Consider the following 23,886-nt stretch of genomic DNA (forward strand, 5'->3'; position numbering starts at 1 on the left):
TAAAAAATATATAAATTTTATGTATTAATTAAATTTCACATATGAATATAGGTTTTTGACATTTTCGACATTTTTGACAGTGAGGTTTTTGACGTGACGGTTTAAACCATGGTTTAAACTGTCAAAAACTGTCACATGTCAAAAACCTGCCAAACCTGCTGGTATCTATAGTTCAGTTGTAAGGACTTTTTTTTAACTTTAACATTCTAACAAACGCTGCGTATGATTTAGAGTGTGAAATATTGCACTGTGTCAAGCAACGAAATTTATGGACATTAGGACGCACATTTATGTTAGACGAAATGAAGTAATGACATTTCAAATGAAATAAAAAAATTCAATTTCTTGGATACTTTCGAATTTTTTTTAAATGCAAATTAAAATAATAAGGCTGAAATTATGTTTCATAAAGTATTGTGACCGTTTTGCTATTAAATTGCAAGGAAATGTTTAATTTTAAAATAAATTTTAGATAACAGCATGTACATTTTACACACGCAATTAAAATAATGATACAAAACTACAATTCAGGATCCTAAAGCTGCATTTAAAATTCTTTTTTTTTTCACCATTGCTGAAAATTCTCTTCAGCTGAAAGTATTCACTGAGTTTTTTAGTAGTCAAAAATTTAATTAAATCTTAAATAAAATAAAATAAAAAATTAGTATGCTGATGAAGTTGTATTAGCTAAACTAAACTCAGCGGCGCGACAGCTCATAGAGGGCCAAGACCTACTGTGCCCATCTCAGTTTTCTTGACCATGGGCTCTGGGGTGCAGCAGCAGATGTTCTATTCAGGTGGTCAGCCGAACGCGGAACACCCAATGTTTAGTTCCCAAGCATGCTAGGTACTCATCTATCAACCAACTGAAGGGATGAAAGGCTGAGTCAACCTTGACCAACCCGAGGATCGAACCAGGGACTTGTGGCACGAAAGCGAGAAGCGCTACCGCTCAGCCACCGGGCGTCAGTTGTATTAGCTACCGAGCAGAATTATTACGTTATATTTTACTTTATTAAAACAATAAGAAACACATTAAACATACACAGGGTTCCTTTGGACAGTGGAATAAAATCTGTTAATTTTAAATAAAAAACTTAGTATCTTTTGTTTAAATAACTTATAGTTTTGATGCAATAATCTCATTGTTTGTTTCTAAGCCTAAAAATTCTTGCAAATCTATCACGAGCGTTGGTAAGTAAGCTAAGCAATGACTGGAACCGCTATTATATATTAATACTTACTATTTCAATAATCATGTTATTTATATATTCGTATTCCTTTTTAAGTAATTCATGAAATTGACTATCAATTTTGATTTATAAAATGGACTAATTATTTATGGGACTACCTATAAAACTCAACACTTCTCGCAAAAAGGAAGAAAAAAATTATTAAAATATGCTACAATCTATACAATACATTAAAAAATGTAAAGGATTAAAAATTAAATTGAAAATTTCAATTGCAAAATGAATAATCTGCTAACTTCAATCTTCCTACCTTGAGATTAAAGTTTGTAGATTTAATTTCAACAAATCATTGTGCTGCCCTTAATAATATATTATAGCGATACTGATATGTAAAGAAAATCTCCGAACAGGAAATTAAATAATAAATAATGCTGTTATGCAATTTCATAAACATTAAATAGCTCTCAACGAATTAAATAAATCCAACTTCCGTAAACGAATGACCAAGTAAATGTCATTTCCCGAATCCATAGATAAAGCCTCTTCCCATAGCTACTCAATATTCCATCCTAATAACGGGAGAAAATATTACAATAAATATATTTTCCGATTCTTCATAAGATCTACCATCTGTAAATGGGAAATTCTCCCTTCTGGTATGTGAATTGCATTTCTTACATGTTGTTACTAAATGCATCCCATGTCTTGTTACTATGACAACGTCATCCCCTTTGTCCATTCTCACTATGTTGCTTATCTATGGGAGTGGCAGAAGGAATTTATTTATTCACCGTGATGGAATTTTGAAGAAAAATTTTAATTCATAAAATGGAATTTTTTTTTTAATGTCGCTAAGACTTGCGATATTAATTTTAGAAGGAAGCAGTGTCTAAAACTTTTGTTAATAATTGATTTCCTAAAGTAAAGTAATTTTAAAGTGCTAGTTTTTTATTTATTATTTTTTAACCACGTTTATATCAACTTGCCTTCGGATATGTCTGTTCGGGTGGAATTTTGTAATGGATTTTAAACTAACTTTCCGACTAGCTACAGACTTCAAATTTGGCGCATAGTTCAGAATTGGAGGACAATGCATGAAAATGAAGAGAAAAAAGACATACAATGTAAAATAAAATTAAAGAAAAATTAATATTTTCGCGATTGTCTTTTGTTGTCGATTCGATTATTTCAAATTAGTGTTACATGTCAGTTGAGAAGTTTTGTGTACAGTGAGCGAAAAAATTGAGATTTTGGAAGTGGGTACAAGAAAAATAAAAATAATATTTTCAAAAACCACGTTTTTGCAGTGGAAAATAATAATTAAAAAACGAAAATTTGAAAAATGAAAAACGTGGGGCACATGAAATACATAACAGTACATATATACACACATATACACATTTTCTTACTCATATACATGCACAACCACATCCACATTCAGATGCAATTGCAGATATACATACACATATTCTCATGGACACACATACTGTTACTGTTATGTATTCCATGAGCCCCTCGTTTTTCGCTTTTCAAATTTTTTTATTTTTGTTTTTAATTAGTATTCTCCACTACAAAAACGTGGTTTTTAAAAATATTATTTTTATTTCTTTTTAATTTTAATTTTAGTTTGTAACAAAATTACCGTTTAATCTTTATTTTTATAAATTTGTAAGCTTTAGAAATATTAAAAACTGGAACAGCTTTTGAAATTCGATAGCTATACTGATAATTAAATAAATAATTTTATAATATTTCAACAAAAATTCTTAGTGGTTTTTATTCACGTAAATCAAAACTAAAAAAAAAAAAAAGAATGCAATGTTTATGAAATAAAAGGCGTGCATAAAATGAACTTGCTTCGTTAGAGACGGTATATTTTGTATAATTATAAGACATGAATATAAATATATGATTACTCTAAATTCATGACAAAAATGTTAGCATAATTTGTAAATACTGTCGAAACTGTACTGAAGTACTTATAACTTTTCATTTCTGTTATCAACCATTATTCGTAATAACGTGTAAAAAATATTAGGGGTCCAAACCTTCAATCACTTTCCTAAATAACTAAACTATTGGATTATGCTACAACTGTATTTTCAGAACTGTATTTTTTTAACAGTGATAAGACCATGGTGAACGAGAGCCAATAAGTTCTTAGAAGACCAGTATAACAGTAGTTTTGAATTTAAATTGTTTTCCGATTAAAAATTTGTCCAAATATAGAAATAAGTAGTAGCTATAGTGGGCTAGGTTTAGTAAGTAATAATGCTGTAGTCTTGTCATAGCCATTTATGCTTTTGGCAATGGCATGCCAAAAGCATAAATGGCAGGAGACGATTTGTTGACCAATCTAGGCTATTTTTTCTTCACATATTAAAATCATGTCGTTCTTTTAGTTTTATTATATTTTTATTCATCCCGTTAATTTTATAATATTTCATGATGTCATGTCAGTTTTATTGTGATCTATGAGCCAAGTTAAATAAAATTTTAATGGATCACATCTGCGCTAGAGCACGTTAGAACACTTTATTGGTAAATATTCCGCGTTGGAGAGTGTTTTGGTCATTCATCCTTATTTAATCAATACTAAAGCCAACTAACGCTCAAGCAAAAGATACTATTAACGTTTTGGGTGCTCTCTGATGCCTTAGTTTAACGTAAGACCTCATTTTTCATATTTAGGTGAATTTCCAACTATTGTCTTTTCAATAAAATTATTATTTATTTTTTGCAAAAAAATGTTCGTAATATATTTATCTTATGATAATTTATTTAAGCAGGTGAGATATGTATCTAATGAACAAAAGAGAAAAAAAAGGTAAAATAATAAGCCTATGTCTAATAGTAAAGTTGACATATTTAACCTACAAATATTTTTATTAGCGATAAAATCTGTAGTTCAAAATTTATGAATATCAAAGCGCTTCGCATTTGAGTTTTACACTGAAAATTTTTTTCAAAGAAAGCAAATATTAAAATAATTCTGAAAATAAAATTTAAAGATCTAAATTTCGAGATGTTAGAAACCCCTTTTTTTTCCTTTCCTTATCTCTCTCTCTCTCGTTTTTTTCCCCCTTTGTGTACTTAAAAATACTGACAATACAACTTCTTCACAAATGAATTATTTAATTTCAGAATTATTTAATTTAACGAATTTTTATTGGATTGATGCTGAGTTTGTTTGTAAACTAGTGGAATAACATTATAACTAAATAATTACATAAACAGACCTTAATAAATTTTCTTAACTTTTAAAATTATTTTTTTCCACTTATTTGAATATATATTTCCCATAATGATAAAGCTCAAAGTTATGAGTATTTTATTCTATTATTTTATTTCGTTATTCATTAATCTTAAAATATACGCTATCGCAATCTTCACATAAAATTGCAGATGAACTTCTAATTGCCATACACCAGAAGGAATGGAAGAGAAATTCAGTATTATTGTTAAAATACACAAACATTCTTATGTAGAAATACTTAAGTTCCAAAATAATTTATATGCTCAAAAAATGAAAAAACAATGTTTTGAAGAAAGTACTTCACTGAGTTTGATATATCTTTACGAAATTTAAATTGTTGCTCATTACTGAACCAATTAGAGTTTGTAAAATGTTTAAACGAAAATGAAATGAAGCAAACCATTAAGAAAAAGTAACAAACCGCAAAGAATAAATCTTTTTGTAATTACAATAACAATTCTTACAAACTTTCTTATTCATAACATATTTTGTTAAAACTAGAAGTATTTTAAGAGTGAATATATTTATATTAAGTGATCCCCTTGTGTTTTTTTTTAATAAAAAAAATCCCCTGTGATGTTTGATAAATTTGATTAAATTTCATTTTTACCATGCATTGGTTCTTAGGACGATGGGCTTGTGTTCTTGAGAACGGAAATTTTTTTCCCGCCGGCCGAAAAATACCCGTGTATTAAATGATGACTGGTGCACTTTAAATCCGCCGGGGTCACAAAGTCCACTAAGTTCCTATAAGAAATCAAGACATCTGGGGTATTGAATTGGAGGCTGATCTTTCTCTTTTTCAAGTCACAATTACGATTTGTGAATAATGGAGTATGATTAGGTTTTTTCTGTAAAACGGACAGTGATGTATGTATGACTGAAGCCATATTCTTGTCAATAGATGGCGCCACTAAAAAAACTAAAAGCGCACCCTCTGCCTTAAAAATGTTAAGCAAGTTTACTGATTGGCAAGTGACATAAGTAACAACAACAGCTATGGTTCGTAGCTTTATATAAAAAAATGAAATGCTATTAAAAAGAAATATATAACAACGGTAATTTAAAGGGAACTAATTCAATTTGAAACACAAAATATTACTAAACGTATGATTGCTTTTTACTATAAGTCTTAGATGTTTTGCACTGAAGGTTGTTTAGCTTTCTCTCTTGCGTTTGAAACATATCTTAATACCTAAAGAAAGCTTACTTTGTTTTTATCCTCCCGCTTGGCAAGCTATAGACCACTAATCACTTCATGGTACCACTAATCTTAAGAGTTGCAGAAGTGGTTTAAAAAATGTAGGGAATGTCACCTGCATATAGTTGAATTAACTGCAACTGTGAAATTATTGCACATAAACTTTTTTTTAAAGAGGTCTTTGTGAAGAGAGAATTTTGTGTTACGTCAAAGCCTACCAGGATCTTATTGCAGGACCTTTCCCAAAGTAAAAAAAAATGTTCTGTGAATTTTTGGTAAAATTTTTGAAGATTCTTAACACAAAATTGTATTTTTTTTTCTTTAATAAAGAGATCCTTTACCAGTTTCTTTAAAAAGTACATTAATAAACAATATGTTTTGTATAAAGAACTTTTGCCGGGTCCTCATCCATCCCGGACCCGGAGATAATTCTCCCTCTTTTTCCCCTTTCCCCTTGAGTACAAACTACATATGTAAATTAAATGAATAATTTTCTTAAATAAATAGAAATGTTTGCTACTTTTTCACTGAAATTCGAACGTTTCCAAATTTCCAACAGAATTAACATTATCCTGTAACTAGTGGGGGGAAACTAATTGTAACCTGTGGTTTGACTTCTTATAGAAAAAAAATCATTTGTGAAAAAACGCAGTACATCCATGACTTTTCGTGAATCATATTGTATACAACAAAATAATGAAAATTTTGGTTAAATCAGATCGCTTCTAGGACGAACAGTATAGATCCTACATGTCTTAGCGCAAATCTGTGTTACAATACCTAATCCTACAAATAATAAATACACATTAGGCATTTTAGCATATTTCTTAAAAATTTCGAAATAGAATGAGAGAAAAAAATACTGTTTTGGATTAGAATATATAATCTGCATTCATCGATGAGGAAATATTTGCATTCAAAATACATTATTAAACTCTGTTGAAATATTTCATAGAAACATTTTGAATCAATTCATTCGGCTTTTTTACCTTATTAATCTAATTTTTAAGAATCACTTTAAAAGAAATATGTGTTAAGTGGAATTTCGAGACACCAACATACACACACACAGAAAATGAAATTACTTTTTGCCAAATAAATCTTATTTCGAATTGAATAATTTTTTTACTCCTACTGTTTAAGCTATGTTATCGCTAGTTGTCGCTGAACTTGAACAAAATAAATTAAACCTTATAAAAAATTTATCCCAAATCTAACATTTCACTCTGCAAAACATGAATGAATAATACCCTTTCAGTACATCACCCCAATCTCTCCCACCTTAGAATCATCCCTTTTTAAGATAAGACTCTTTAATCCCTCTCCTCCTCATCCTTGCTCCTCCGCATCTTTCGGAAGCCCAAGATGTAATTGGATTGATCCATCACTCTTCTGAATTCCATCACAACATCTCCCTCTCCCAACGTGTGCGGGAATAAAGTCCTTCTTGTGTGACGTCACTCATCCTGTACCCCCCCCCCTACAAGCTCCGTGCATTCTAGTAGAGGTGGGTAGAAAATCTAGAAAATATCGATCTTAGTGTGTTTAGTATATGTGTACTTTTGGTACTTTTATCCTCTCTTGGGTGGTGTCCCAGAAAAAGAATTTTTCTCGATATTGAAAGAAGAAAGTCTACTTTAATTCGTAACAATTCCGAACTTTGCCTTTTAAATTTTTTATGAAAACCTCCCGATAATACGGAATGATCTGAAACTCACGCAAATAATTTTGATAAATTATTGACATTAATTATAAATCAAAAAGTTTGATTATAATTTATTTATTTGTTTGTTTCATTAAATACACTATCTGGTCAAACTTATTTGGGCATCTATCTAAAGACCTACAGGATCGCTCAGTTCCTGTGGCCGAAAACATGTATGTAGACATTCTGACCCTACTACAAAAAAACACGATATTTTGTAAGTTTTTTTTGTCAGGAGTAAAAACTTGACTTGAACTGGAGGTAGAAAATGAGATTGTGTTTTGCAAAAAGAAACCCTCCTTAATAAACCTCATTTATGCTTCATAAAATCAACCTCATGTTTAGCTCAGAAATGCTTTAAGTTGAAATCGTGGGAAATTATTCACATCTCAAATATACTTATTTTCTTGAAATAAAGAAAAATTACCTCCACATCTCGGAAACAACTTCTCTAAGTTGGTTGCTCTATGGTAGATTTCTATCAACCTGAAGTGCACATAAAATAATTTCTCAAACCTTGATTATAAACCTTAGGAGGTAGATTCTTTATGGTTGTTTTTTAAAGTAAACTTCAAATGGTCTTCAAATCAACCTTAACATTTCAAAACAACCTCAAATAAACATCAAAAAAACACCTTAAGTTTTTTAAATGGTAATGTCACTCTCCCAACTCAATGGCAATATTTCAAGGAAGACCATTTTCTCTTCTACAAAAATAACTGCTCTATTCACAAATCGAGACTTGGTTTTATAAAATGGATACTCAAAATCTGATTTAGTCTTTTCAAAGCCTCGATCTAAATTTCAAAGAACTATTTTGGATTGAATTAGAACGCAGATGATGTAGCCAACCGAATCGACCGTCCTTACAGCCAACACTCGCTTCTGCTGTGATGGACGAGGTGTCAATTGTTATGGCAACCTGTCAAAACTGATGCAAAGCTCCCCAGACATTTTCATTCTGTCATCGATGTAAAAAGTAGACCAACATTATATTTATATATGACCCAGGGCTCTTTGAATTTGCACCACTAGGTGTCTGAATACTCTTCCCCAGAAAATGTATACATTATAGGGTTGGTCTTTCTATTTGGTCTTTAAAGCACAAACGAAATATTTTGTCAAAATTTCGATGACTTTTTGGCATAAATGTAACTAGTTTCAATGATACAGTCCTCAAACAAACACACTCCAACCTCAAAATTCGGTACTTTGCATAAATGCAGCCAAGTATCGTTCATACAACGCTTAAACAATGGCACTCTTTTATTGAAATTTCATTAATTGTTTTGCATAAATGTACTTGAGACAAACTCACTTTTTCGGCAACCTTTCTGCATAAACGTAGCTGAGCTTCGTTGATACAACACTCAAACAAATACACTCTATTCTCGAAATTTTTATTAATCGGTTTGCATAAATGTTGATGAGTTCAGTTGATACAGCACTCAAAAAAGAGTAATTTTTAGTCGAAATTGCATTTACCGTTTTTCAAAAATGTAACTTAGACAAATTCAGTCTTTTGTAAGAGTTCAGCTGTCGTTTTGCATAAATGTAGCTGAGTTTCGTTTATATAACACTCAGTTTCCCTTTACAATGCATGGGGGACTGTAAACTTGTTGTCTTACTCGCTCAATTTCACAAATCGAACAAAAAGTTTCTACAGCGTTAAATTAGTTGATATGTGTGGCCAAATTTTAAAAACCAAAACGAGAAATTATATGACCAAGGGTTGATATCAACGCTGCTAATATGTTGCTCAACAGTGAAAACGCATTGTTCTTTTGGGTATTTCTCCATTTTTGATAATCCAGAATTGTCCAGAATAATCCAGAACTGTCTGACTGTCTCTTAAAATTTTCCTGGGAGACGATTTGCAAACATGGAAATGGACAGAGGCGTACAAATAGCGTAAAAATCAAAATCCTGTGTGGATTTTGCGATATTCTTTGCTAAATGTTCCCACTACTATAAATACATAAAAAAAAAATTAAGATTTTAAGTCAAAACATAAAATGATCTGTAGAAAAACATAACACGAGATCTCGCCGGTTTGATAAAATGGATATTTTGCTGGAAAATGTGTTTCACTGCTGAAAATAAATCAAGTAAATAAGTAATGCAATTTGTATACTATTAAATATAGCTACTTAGTAAAAGATTATAAATAATGTTTTATTCTTAAAATAGTAGATATAAAATTACATCACTTGAACAAAACTATCAAATCACATAATCGAGGTTTTATAAAGAAAAATATTTCTAACGTTTAAGATGAGTTTATCTGTATAATCTTCTAAGCTCTGTTCTGATGTTATTAAAAAAAATGAAGAAAGATTCTGGCAGTGTGCCATGGGAGTAACTTTTGCTTTTTTCAAACATTTTGTTAGGAATTCACCAAAAAAAAAAAAAAATAGATGAAAAAAGTTTAAAGAGTAAAGAGCTTCTTTAAACTTGTATTGCTCTTACTAGATCACAAAAAAAGAAGTTATACGAAGAAAAAAAAATTTTTTTTTTGGATCACAATATAAGGAGAAAATATTTCGAGTTATTTTTTCAAGTTGAGATGTTTGTTATTTGTAAAAGAATTGACTTCTTCGATCGTTTCATCTCTAAATGCTTTTTTTTATTAATTGATATCAATTGATTCATTTTACACTTAAGTGTAGTGAAAATAAAATTCTGCAAATTTATATTAACACAATTTAATTGAACATTTCTAAAAAATATCAATTATTTAAACTATCCACTCACTTAATATTTTAACACCTTAATGCGTTTTTATTGCAAAAATTATACAGGGTGTTTCGTAAATACCGCTTTTAAAATATATTTTTTAAAACTCTTGTTCGGAATGAAGTTGAGAATTATGCACATTAGCGTGAATATTAAAGCGTGAAATTCCAAAAGTGTGCGCAAATTCAAGACAAGAAAAAATCAACATGCTATCGCAGTTTAGTGGATCACTACTGGGAAAAGCGGGACGAAAACATAAAAACATGTTTGATTACCAGTGAAAAAAGAAATAAGTTAAAGCTTGATAACTAGAAGCAACTCTAAACTTCATAAGGCAATCAAACAGGTTTTGTTGTTTTTTATCCAGTTCCCTCCTATTAAATTGCGTTGATTTCAATAGTTTGTTTTTTACACGCTTAATTATTTTATTAATGTTTTTGTTAACATGCGTGTAAGTTAATTTCATTTTTGTGAGGATTCGAAATATATAAATAGTGGTGAATAGGAAGCCCTGTGTGTAATTTGCTGATGAAATAAATAAAGTTAAATCAACGAAAATGATGAGTTTAGTTTTAATTTCGCAACTCAACAGTTATAAGTTGATAACTATTTATGTATATATATAAATTTACATAGCTTACTGTTGCTTTTTATCCAGTTCCCTCCTATTAAGTTGACACTGATTTCAATTGTTAGCTTATTTTTTACACGCTTAATTATTATTTTGTTGCCTCTAATTAATGCATGTAAGCTAATTTTATTTTCTTGAGGATTCGAAATTTATAAATAGGAAGCCCTGTGTATAATTGCTGATAAAATAAATCAACGAAATTTCGCTTAATCAACGAAAATGATGAGTTTAGTTTTAATTTCGAAACTCAACAGTTATAAGTTGATAGCTATTTATGTATATCTAGAAATGATGAAATTTACATCATTTGAAACTACAAGGTTAAGCGTTAAACACGACAACACACCATAAAGATACGTAGCATCTAAAATAAAATATGATCATGAGCAGGTGCTTTAAATCTTCTGTACGGGAGCGCACAGGAGCTAACGTGAAGGTGCGAAATCTCCCTATTAGAGAGATTTCGCACTTTTACGTTAGCTATTATTAGTAACTATTATTCATTTGTATTTATTCTCAAATATAACAATTTTAATTGTGGTAAAACTAGGCTCTATAAAAATTAGCTGTTAAAATATAAATAGTAATAATTTAAAATAATAAAAAATAAAATATATAAGAAATAACTGTTAAAAATATTGCAATTGGCGCATGGTACACAATATTTTAAAAATTATTAAACGTTTAATAATCCACACTTTTTGTGAATTTTATTGAAATTTTTTTACAACGTATATAATTCGAAAAAAACTATTATATTTAATTATTATATTATATTAAATTATATTTTAAAAAAAATACATTTAAACACAATATACTTACAATTAAAAACAAACAATTAAAAAAAATATTTGACTGCAAATGAAAGTTGATAGCTTTAATTAGATTTATCTAAAGAAAATGTATTGAAGCAAATCCGTCATGACTAACTAATTAAATCAAATATTAAGATCGTTTACTAAAGTTATAATGAATGACATGAAATCATGAATATTTAATTAAATAAAGTTAGTGAAGCGAATACAGCTCTTTGAAAGGAAACATAGAGTCTTCAGAAAAGTTCTTCAACTTTTGAAGTAACTTTAAACATTACAAACTGATAAGAAGTTATGATATGGTTGAATAACTGACTAATATAATTAATTATTAGATAATTAAATTCTGTACTCCTATTTTGTTTTTGCTTAGAATTTATTTTTGCCATTTAGCATAAACGTAATGGTTATAATTTATAATATAGCTTTTAATTCTTTTATTATTATTAATGCATATGTTAACGCAAAAATAAAATCGATTAACCTTTAGGCAAGATAAAGAAAAATCTTCAATAACAGTTATTGTCATGCAGCTACCGTTGTTTTGATTTTTCTTTACAAAATAAACATTACAATAATTATTAATTTGATAAAGATACTCTTTTTTGCTTTGAAATACCTTTCGTATTCTTTTAATATCATCAATAAAAATTGTATCAGCAGCAAAATTTATATTTGTATGCATAAAGGCTATTTGTGTAAGGAGATAATATTTACATAAATATCACATATATTAGATAATATTTATATAATTATCACAATATAAGGAGAAAATATTTCGAGTTGAGATGTTTGTTATTCGTAAAAAAATCGACTTCTTTGATAGTTTCGTCTCTAAATGCTTCTTTTTCAAGTGTCGTGAAAATAAAATTCTGTAAATGCATATTACCACAATTTAATTGACATTTAAAAAAAATAGCAATTATCTTAACTATCCACTCACTTAATATTTTAACACTTTAACGCGTTTTTATTGCAAAAGTTATACAGGGTGTTTCGTAAATACCGCTTTAAAATATATTTTTTAAAACTCTTGTTAAGAATGAAGTTGAGAAATAAACAAGCACATTAGCGTAAGGCGGGACGAAAACATAAAAACATGTTTGATTGCCAGTGAGAAAAGAAAAAAGTTAAAGCTTGATAACTAGAAGCAACTCCAAACTTCATAAGGCAATCGCACAGGTTTTGTTGCTTTTTATCCAGTTCCCTCCTATTAAGTTGACACTGATTTCAATTGTTAGCTTATTTTTTACACGCTTAATTATTATTTTGTTGCCTCTAATTAATGCATGTAAGCTAATTTTATTTTCTTGAGGATTCGAAATATATAAATAGGAAGCCCTGTGTATAATTGCTGATAAAATAAATCAACGAAATTTCGCTTAATCAACGAAAATGATGAGTTTAGTTTTAATTTCGAAACTCAACAGTTATAAGTTGATAGCTATTTATGTATATCTAGAAATGATGAAATTTACATCATTTGAAACTACAAGGTTAAGCGTTAAACACGACAACATGCCATACAGATACGCAGCATCTAAAATAAAATGGGAGCATGAGCGGTGTTTTAAATCTTATGTGAGGGAGCGCACGGTAGCTAACGTGAAGGTGCGAAATCTCCCTAATAGAGAGATTTCGCACTTTTACATTAGCTGTTATTAGTAACTATTATTTGTATTTATTCTCAAATATAACAATTTTAATAGTGGTAAAGCATGACTCTGTAAAAAGAAACTTAAAAAATAAATATTGCGATTGACGCAATATTTATTTTTTTATGCAATTATTAGTATGGTATACAATATTTTAAAAATTACTTGACACTTTAAATAATTCTTGCTTTTTATGAAATTTATTTACATTTCAATTAAAACGTACATAATTTGGAAATTATGTACTTTCTCCTATTGTTATTTTTTTAAAAAAAAATATTTTTAAGCAACATACATACTATTAATAAAATACGTACAATTGAAAAAATAGTTGATTGCAAATGCAAGTTGATAACTTTGATTAGATTTATCTAAAGAACATATATAGAAGCAAGTCTGTCATGACTAACTAATTAAATCAAATATTAAGATCTCTAACTAAAGTTAAAATGAATGACATGAAATCATGATAAGTTAATTGATTAAAGTAAGTGAAGCGAATACAGCTCTTTGAAAGGAAACAGTTGAATCTTCAGAAAAGTTCTTCAACTTTTGAAGTAACTTTAAACATTACAAACTGATAAGAAGTTATGATATGGTTGAATAACTAACTAATATAATTAATTATTAGATAATTAAATTCTGTACTCCTATTTGGTTTAAATTTAGAATTTTATTTTTGCCATTCATCATAAACGTAATGGTTATATTTTGTAACATAGCTTTTAATTCTTTTATTATTATAAATGCATATGTTAATTCAAAAATAAAATCAATTAACTTTTAGTCATTATTTAACTTTTAGGCAAGGTAAAAAAAAATAAATCTCAATAACAGTTATTGTCATGCAGCTACCGTTGTTTTGATTTTTCTTCACAAAATAAACATTACAATAATTATTAATTTACTAATGTTACTCTTTTTCATTTATGAACCTTTTAATATCATCGTATTTTTAATATATCATCGATATTCGTATTCCTTTAATATCATCGATAAAAATTATGCACGTGGCAAAAAAAAATGCCTGCATTTAAAGCTGTTTGTCAAAATTATACTTTTCTCAAAGAATTTCAAAACATTCTGCATTTAAATTTAAACTGTTTAATGTTTCAAGAAAATATTTTGTTTTTTCAAAATGCATAGTGTTTTTGAAAAAGTTTTTTTAATTGTTTCTTTTTCAGGGAATATATAAAAAAAAGTTCTAAAACAGAATTTTAGAACAGTAAAATTCTGCACTAATTCTGTCTAAAAGTCTTTTCTACAAACATTACCGATTTATTCACTAATTGGGGTTTTGAAAAGTTAGTTTTCGAAAGAATCTGATTCACATTATTAAGTATTGTTATCAAGTAGTTTTGCAATTCATTAAGCTAAGCAATCAAACAGTTCTCTAACTCATCAAGTACTTCAATTAAATTGTTCTACAACTAATCAAAAACTACGACTAGGCAGTTCCGTATAATCAATTACTCTACTGTAGGTGATCTTCGACTCATGAAATACTGTAACTGAATTGTTCTAGAAGTAATCAAGTATTGCAATCAACGACCTATGTGACTTATGAAATATTGCATCAAGAAGATCTGTGACTAACCAAGTTCAGGGTGTTTAAAGCAAATTTAATTTTGTACAATATATGAAAATTAAGAAAAAATGCAAAGAACAGAAAAAATCAAAATTAATCAATCGTCAAACGATTTGTGAAATAAAAAAAGTAGAATACTACTTTATTTTAGATATTATTTACATCTTTTAAGCAATAAATAGTTTGATTTTATCACTTTTATCGATGTTTAATTAAAACAATATCTATGTTTATTGGAAAGGTTTTTTAATGTAACATGCACTATGTGTCGATATATGTTTTACCAGTCCTAAAGCCGAGAGCGTTCGCCAAATATGACTATTAAAAATGCCTTGTTTGTTTCGAACTTTGAAACAAAACTTATCAGCCATTTGAAATCGAAATATTTTGAATTAAAATCATACGTCACAATTAATTATAACTTGATAAGAAAGTTTTAATTTTTTTTTAAAAAATAAACATAGTTCACTGAGGAAAAAAAAGAGTTAAAAAATTAAGAGGATATGGCAAAATTAAACGTGTTTCTTGCTCTATCGAAACACCAAAAAACTCTGAACTTATTTCCGAAGTGATTTGGTAATGATTTTGGTAAAATTAATAATAAAATATGGTTTTATAATAGGTGATAAAATTTGGTTAATGTGGTAAAATTCGGTAATTTAATCATAATATCTTAAAGCATGGCATGAAAAAAACATTTATTCGGTAAAATTTACTTAATAGTTTCGTATTTTGTACTATATGTGTGCTAATAAAAATTATATTTTGAAAACCAGAATTTATGGCGAACCGTTGCTATGAAAACGGAAAAATCTCTAAATAAATGATTTAAATGCAGTATATTTTAGTTTTATTAACCAGAATTGTGTTTTTTTTTAATTATTATTTTTTTTTACAAGAATTGTCATTATTATACAGTACGGTAATTTTTAAAGGTGTTTTCCTTCGTGCTCGGCAAATTAAAAAAATTATTATTGCAAGAATATTTATTTAAACACAATGCACATAGCATTACGCTAAAACAATTTATAGCTAGAATAGTAGAATTAAAATGAGAAAATTTAAATATCGTTTTCTTGACTTGTTAAATCTAAATCCATCAGCACCGCATTTAACTAATCTAATGTTTACATTAAATTCAAGTATGAGTTCTATCAACACACTTTATTTATGTCCTCTAAAGATGAAAATCAGTCAAATGCGGTACACAAATCACTCACATCTAATTTTCCTTATTTTGACTGTCTACATACACCAAATATTTGGAATAATTGCTTTTCGTAATCTAGCTTTAACCGTGTCTGCATAAAACACGCGACTTTCTCAGTGACGCCGATAATCATCACCTGTAGGGGATCAATTACCCTCTGTGGTAATCACTACTCATTGCTCAGTAAGGTGTAATTTGACAACCAGTTTCTGGAGTAATCGCTTCCTTCGAGTGAGAAAAGGGTTGGGCTAGCTTACATGGGTTGATCGTTATTTAAATATTTTGAAGCTTTCTGCGTTCTAATGTAATGAAATTTTCGAAGTTGACTAGAGTTTAGAAAATGTATGTAAATATCAGAATAAATAGGGAAAATACTAGCTTCTTTTTTTTAGCCATTACACATAAATTGTGTTATTTCACATAATTTACGCATACATTGCGCCTTACACATAAATTGTAGCACTACATTCCAGTTTGATTTTAATACAAATTTTAATTTTTTCAAGCGCAGGAGACGTAATGCAATATACACTGCTAAAACTTCCGGAGGAAATCACAGTATAAACAAGTACTGTGCACTTTTGGTACATCATCCGCAAAATATACACCGAAGAGCCATTACATTATGACCACCCTCCATCTATAACAATGGGCTCACCCAGGTTTTCATGGTTTCTCGCCCAGGAATAATGTTTTCATGGGGCACATTAGGACCCATAATCCTCATAGAACAATCCCTGACGTCTGTTAGCTACTTGAACATAGTTGCAGACCAGGTTCACCCTTTCATGGTAACAGTTTTTCCTGCGGGGGATGGTGTTTACCAACAGGATAATGCACCATGTCATAACGGTCGAATCGCCATGGATTGGTTCGAGGAACATTCCAGTGACTTTCAAGTCATGTCTTGGACCCTAAATTCACTTGACCTTAATCCAATAGAGCATTTGTGGTCCTACTTCGAAAACCAAATTCGTGCTGCCACGCTACCCCCTCGCAATGTGAGGGAATTGCAGGACCAGTTTGTGAGCGCTTGTTACCAGATACCTCAAACTACCTATCAGCACCTTGTGGAATCAATGCCACAGCGGGTGCTAGCAGTTTTGAGGGCTAAAGGTGGTCCTACATGTTATTAGCAGGTAGGTCATAATGTAATGACTCTTCGGTGTATTTTACCTCAAAATTTATTTTTACCGTAAAATATTATGCAGTGAAACCTCTCGGGAGCGACTACTCTCTGTTTCACAGTAAAATGGTCGTTAATGGAGGTTGGTCGTTCATAGGGGTTGCCTCCATTGACTTGAAAATGTTATCGAATGTACATGCATTTTTGCAGACGATTTTATAGTCGGTGTCATCTTCTTGGTGTGGAAGTGCCTCACCAATGGCTTCATGAAAAACCGGATCGATAATAAAATTTAGCGTCAATAGAAATGATCCCGACTGATATAATTATGTGTACAAATAAATTTGCTAATTGTGATTGATAGAGCTATTTTAAATAAATAAACAATTATGTTTTTGTTTAAGTTTGCATTTAATAGTATATCATAAAAATTAGTTTGCTTAAAAAAATGAAGTGATCTTTATTTAGTTGAGAAGCTTAATTTTTCCTAAAATAACTTGTTTTTTAATCTAAATTAACTTTTAATTCCCAAAATAAATCATTGATAACACCTTATTGCACTCTGACTGGAAAAATGAGATTTTTGAACTCTTTCAGAGGTCGTCAAAAAGAGCTCTCTAAATAAGAGCCACACACAAATATTTTGAACACATTTGAATCTACTTGTTTGTTTTGTTAATGTGTTTTGTTCTGATATTTTTTTGCGTTTCCTTATTTGACCATTTCCGCATTTGGTGTGAAGGTTTGCCAAGTACCTGGAAGAGGTTTTGTTGGGGTTATCTTCAACACAAAGTCTATCTCAAAATTCTGTGCTTTGCAGAAGTGGTCGTAAATAGAAGAGGTCGCTACACAAAGATGGTCCTTCCTAGAGATTTGCCTGTACCGTCATTTTTTACAATAATATTAGTTTAATTAGAGTAATTCTGTGATTTTACGAAAATCATTACTGTAAAAATTACGGCAAATCAGATTTTTTTTATTCCCTACATGTTTCTTTTATATTGTATACAACTTTGAATTATATAGACTCTATGGGCAGCCACAGATAGTGCAGGTCATCCGAAGCAATAGATTAATCCATATCTGGCCATATCTGGAGAGGTCCAGAAAACAACGCAGTATGAATCGCCGCCTTTAAAAATCCTTCTAAATCTCGGGCCAGATGAAGACCTCCAACTAGATGGCAGGATGACATTACTAAAGATCTCAAAGTAATAAAGATTAACAACTGGAAAAAAGTCGCCATGGATAGGAGGCGTTGGAGGCTACACGTGGTTGAGGCATCCAAGGCCTGTAGGGGGCTGTCGTGCTGAAGAAGAAGAAGACATGTTTCGGTAAAATGGGTTTATGGTAGAAAAGTATCGGCACCCAGCACATCGGTACGTTTACCGTAACTTGATTAGGATTTTCCTACAGTGTAGTGATAAATGAGAATTATAGCATGAAAATTGTGTTCAGAATCCAAAAATGGTACTTAAAACCTACCTCACTTGGTTATGAGCAGGTAAAATTAATCAATACTTACAATAGATATTCAAATGTACAAGTATTGTTGTATGATCAAGAATACAAAAAATAGCGATTTTATTACGTTCTTAATATCTCACAAGGGGATTCTTCTTTGCATGAATTTTTGTACCATGCTCCACTTGATTATAGCTGTCTTGGTATGGACAACGTTCCTACCAGACGTTAATAGGTCGCTTGTGGACGTTTATGGCACTTTCTATTAGTGTAAGATAGATTGGTTATATCTTGTAATTGGAGGGTTCTTTCAATTTAGTTTCAAAAATGTGATCTGCAATGTCTGGAGACCAACACAGATATGTGAATTCGCAATTACATTCCACAAATTATCCTTTACAATACCAGCTGTATAGCTGGTCGTATTATCATGTATAAAGCACCATAACGCCATTGGTGCAAATATCATCAGATTTACATGGCATACTTCGTTCACAGCCCTTTTTAGACTCGATGAACACGAAATAAAAACCCTGACGCACGGTTGCATTACTTTAAATCTAAAGGTGCAACATTGTTACAAAATATTTCTTTAAGGTGTTTGACTAGTGCAAGAACATGATTTCAGACAAAATTTTCAAAATTGAGTTTATTATAAATTTAAAATCTTATCTCTATTCTTAGCTTTTTAAAAATATTTTACTTTGTGTTGTAATCTAAATACTTACTAAGTTGTAGCAATTTTTGTGCAAGGCGATAGCAGTGGATAGGCTAATAGCTTTGAGTTTTTGAATGCGTTTATCTCGAAATCAGATTTTTTTCGCATTTTACGCCATCTTAAATATGATATCTCGTGTTGTTTTTAAAATAATTATCTACAGTTTTTCATGAGTGTTTATGATTTAGCACACATGGTTTGAACCCCAGAGTAAGCAGAAAAAGTTAAATTTCACTTTTTAAGCATTTTTCTTCGCAGAGACAAATGCTGAAATTTTGAAAAATTTGCTTTTTTAACCACATTGATCCCCGACTCAATAGTATATGAACTTGCTTTTAAGGCAATAGTTCAAAACATAGTTAAATAGCCTTCTAAATAAAATCAGGAAATGATTTTTTGTTTTAGACGATAGAAATGTTTTTACAATATTTAGCGTAAATGCAAAAAATGCCTTATTTTTTTACCTAAAAATGACCGTATAAAAAGAAAATAAAACCAATGATAATTTAATTTGCTAGCTTTATATGTTTTTACACAGATACTAGTTTTTTTTTAAATTTATATTTTATTAATATTTAAGAAAAAAGTAGCGAAACTAGTTGGTAAAATAATGCTAAAAGTCTCTGAGTATTGTAATTCCGATTAAAAGTCTTTTAATTTCAAGCTTAAGTCTGCGAAAGGGAGCTCTACCTCCCTTTTACTCTGAGGTACAAGAAAAAACATATTTTAGATTGCCTGTTGTCTAAAATATGCTTTTCCCCTGCTTTTTTTGTTCTTATTTTGTTGTCAGTATTTAAATTTATTTATTTTTAATTAAAAGACCAAATATCTTTTGATTTATTATATATTTATTTGTTCTTATGCCTAATAATTTTTTTCGTATCGTATTTAGCAATAGCAAATATCTACAAAATAATCTTAATTCTGTGCAATCCTGATTATTTTTTTGTAAAATATATATTAATTGACATAACATCTACAAATATAATTATGAACTCAAAAATAAGAAATCAAATATTTTTAAGCATTGTCTGCGTTATTTAGTATTTAATTCACTCAATAGGAAGTCTTCAGCTATTGACTGACTAAAAACAACTAAACTTACTTTATCCCTCTGATTGAATCATCATTCTTCAGAATGTAACTGAATATCCTTCTCTAGTCCCATCATCCATCTCTAGGATGATCGTTAAAGGATAAAGAAGAGCAAAAGGTGGATGCTCGGGTGATTGTTACGGGAATTTAATAATAATTTATCAGTTCTGATAAGAAGCATGGAAGGATATAAATGTGTTTATTGGGAATGATGTTGCTTTACTGCAATTTGAGTGTCTTTTGTGAGAGAGATAAGGATAGTTCTTAACACTTATCCTTAAGCTAACGGAGATGTTGGGAAATCATAAATATTTCCAACCTCTTTTCTTATTTCTTTAAGAAGGGAAAAAAAACTAGGAAAGATAAAGGAAAGCAAAATTACCTCTTATATGAGGTTTTCTTTTATTCAATCAAGAACGCATTATGAATGTACTAAGTGACTTTAAAGACCAGCTTGACCACCCTTCAAAATTATATTGTATAACATATAAACTTTAACGGTAACCAAGCCGAATATTCACCACAATTGTAGTTAAATATTCTAATTTTTCAACCCCTCTTCCAACTCTTAAACTCTAATTAATTTTAAAAAATATGTTAATCAAATCTTTGCATGTCCACGATATTGTAAAAGTTGTTTATGCATTGAATTTAATTAATAATTTTATTTTATAACCGTCGTTGAACATCTGACTCAATTCTGAGTTTACGTTTAATTATGCAGCCTTGTAATTTTAAACGCAATCCAGAAGACAAGACAACTCCTGGATCAAGTATTATGAGAAATGTACCTTTGTGGAGGACTTTTTTAGACAGAATTAACCTGCATTTGCGTTATATGATGAAGAAAACCACGAAAATCTCCCACGGTTAGCCTGGCGGCAAGAGGACTCTAACCCATGATCCTTCTACCACTAAGGATAATTTAAGTCAGCGCTGCAGTCGGTAAGAGCCGGGTGTGGAATTCGAAACAACCAGCCACCAGTGTGATTCAAACCCGAGTCACCTCTTTGGGAGGCGAGTGCTATATCCCCCGAGCCACCACGGCCCTTTTATTAATAATTCAAAATTTATCCAACTGTCATTAAATCGCAAAACCCCGGTAAGCATGAGTTCGGGTCATATGGGAGACTCTGTGGGCAGAAACGGGTGGATGAACCGTGAAACACACAAATAGAGTTCAGCAAAGCTGCAGCTTCAGCAAAGAAACATATGCATGTCCCAATGACTTTTAGTTATTCTTACAAACTAAGAAATTCCAGTCCGGGACTGTGACACGTTAGTTTCTTCCCAGGTGGCAGAAGCCTGGCAGTCGATTGAATTGTTCCTAAGATATCGAAATTTAAAAATACGACTTTCTATAATTCAAATTCTCGGGAAAAATTCCGGGGAATTCGTTCAAATGTTGTATTTTTCCATGTAAAATTACATTCGCAAAAATTATTAAAAAAATTTTATACCTCGCAATGCAAAATGTTTCGACTATTTTTAACTAAAATAATAAATATTTACTGAAAGTAATTTTTAGCATAAGATTATCTTTATATAAACAAATTTTATAATTGTGTTCAAAATTGTTTTTCAATTCGTTAAAAAAAGTATCAAGATATGATGAAATACTCAGAAAATAAAATTAGCATTGCGAGTTCCAAACTTTGGGCTGCTTTTCTAAGCAAACTATAATGATTAAATTTCCCAGATTGCTGCTAGCCCCCCCCCCATAGTTTTGGGGTCAAAAATCCAAGTACGGCGAAAAAAAAGTATGTTTATTCAGACAAAGTTCATTTTGGTGTCTGATTAGTACTTTTTAAAATATCGTCTTAACTTATTAATCAACATATTTGAAGTCATCACCTTGAATCATTAAGATTGAGTTCTAGAACGTGAGGACCCAATCATTAGATCGAAAGTTATTCAGAGTGGTTCCCTTACTTTGTACGCACAGTCAGTATATACCTTGCACAAATCCATACTTCTGAACCAATCCGCAACAAATTTGGTGCACTTACGAAGACACGGTGGACCTGACTGTCTATTTTGATGTCATAGCTTTCATCACCAATTCGCGCACTACATCCTAACGAAAGAGTTTTCCATGAATGTATAGTACGGTGATAGTAGATTATGTATCCGTTTCTGAGGGTGGCGAAAATGCTATTACTCTAGTTTCTATATTAGACACCTATATTGGTATATAAAGTCCACACTACTTATAGTTTTCTGAATCGACAATAACCACGGTTCACCTACAATGTCATATCACTTGCAGGTATTCAATAGAGAGCAGAATTCTTTTGATTTGCTTATATAGTTCCATAGTTTCGATAAAATACACAAAAAAGGGGAAGAAACATGGTATTAAAGTTTTTAAATTTTTGCCCATTCTCCACTCGAAACTATTAGAATCATATTTTCTAAATTAAGGCAACTCTTCTGGGTATTTTTGATGGTCAAGAATCCAATTCCGCCGAAAAAAAGCATCTTTTTGATTAAATTAAGTACGTTTTTGTGCGTTTCATAACTTAATTAATGCAGACATGTGCTATATTTTTTTTAATATTTGCCAATTAATTTTTTAATCATTTTAAATAAAAAAGAAAACGCCATAGTACTTAAGTTTGAATAAAATATCTAGGTAGAGTTTATATAAAAATACAAATAACAGCTTTTTATGAAAAATAACTTCTTTTCTTCAGTCCAAAAAAAAAAAAGAAAAAGAAGAAAGAAAAAGTTTACGCTTGTTGTATCTTACATCATTATCAGCATTGTATCTTTGACTGGTGTAAAGTGTATGCAACAAGTGCTTCTCAACGCCAGCAAGCTCAGATATGTTTTCCCGACGATTTTGTTTCTTAAAACAAGAAATAACTTTCCTATTCTTACTATACATTTTTAAAATATTCCAGTAAAATTTAATTTTGTAAAGTTTACGATTTAGTTTATTTATATTTTTTACTCCAATGTTTGTGAAAATTGTAACTCTAGGGAGGAATTGTCAGAAATTGATGAAATTTATTCTACAGTGGCAGTAACAGTTATTCTTAAACTGACAGTGGTAGAAATTAATATGCGCAAACGATTTGTAATTCTTATTATTTGTATATCCTACATCACTTTGCATTTCATGTAAGTTTTGTTCTATTTACATAATTCCTTCATGGCGTTGCAATTTTTAGAAGCATAAGTGTAGCTACTACTTTGAAACTAAATTAAAAATAAGTTTTAGCTTCATATTCAATTGACTAACAATTCTAGGAAATACGAAATAAAATTTATAGAAAGTTCAAAATTTTGTTTCAACTATACGAAATGCTAGAATCTTTTTTTCTTAACATTAGAAGGCATTAACCTTAGAGAATAAAAAATCGAAAATTTTTTAAAGTGAATGAAACGTTGCCATTTCTTCTCATATTTTCAAAAGAGCATAATTAATTCTTAATTTATTAAAATAAACAGCAATGCGTCAAATTTGATATTCAACACGTTTCATTCC

General features: G+C 30.1%; 1 protein-coding gene across 4 annotated transcripts in view; it reads left to right on the forward strand.

Moving 5' to 3' along the window:
* The window catches only part of LOC107447376 (coiled-coil domain-containing protein AGAP005037), a 679,334-nt gene that overhangs the window by 168,922 nt on the left and 486,526 nt on the right, over window positions 1–23,886 (forward strand). The gene's annotated exons all lie outside the window — the stretch shown is intronic.

The sequence above is a fragment of the Parasteatoda tepidariorum genome, chromosome 8, assembly GCF_043381705.1.
Source record: "Parasteatoda tepidariorum isolate YZ-2023 chromosome 8, CAS_Ptep_4.0, whole genome shotgun sequence".
NCBI lineage: Eukaryota > Metazoa > Arthropoda > Arachnida > Araneae > Theridiidae > Parasteatoda > Parasteatoda tepidariorum.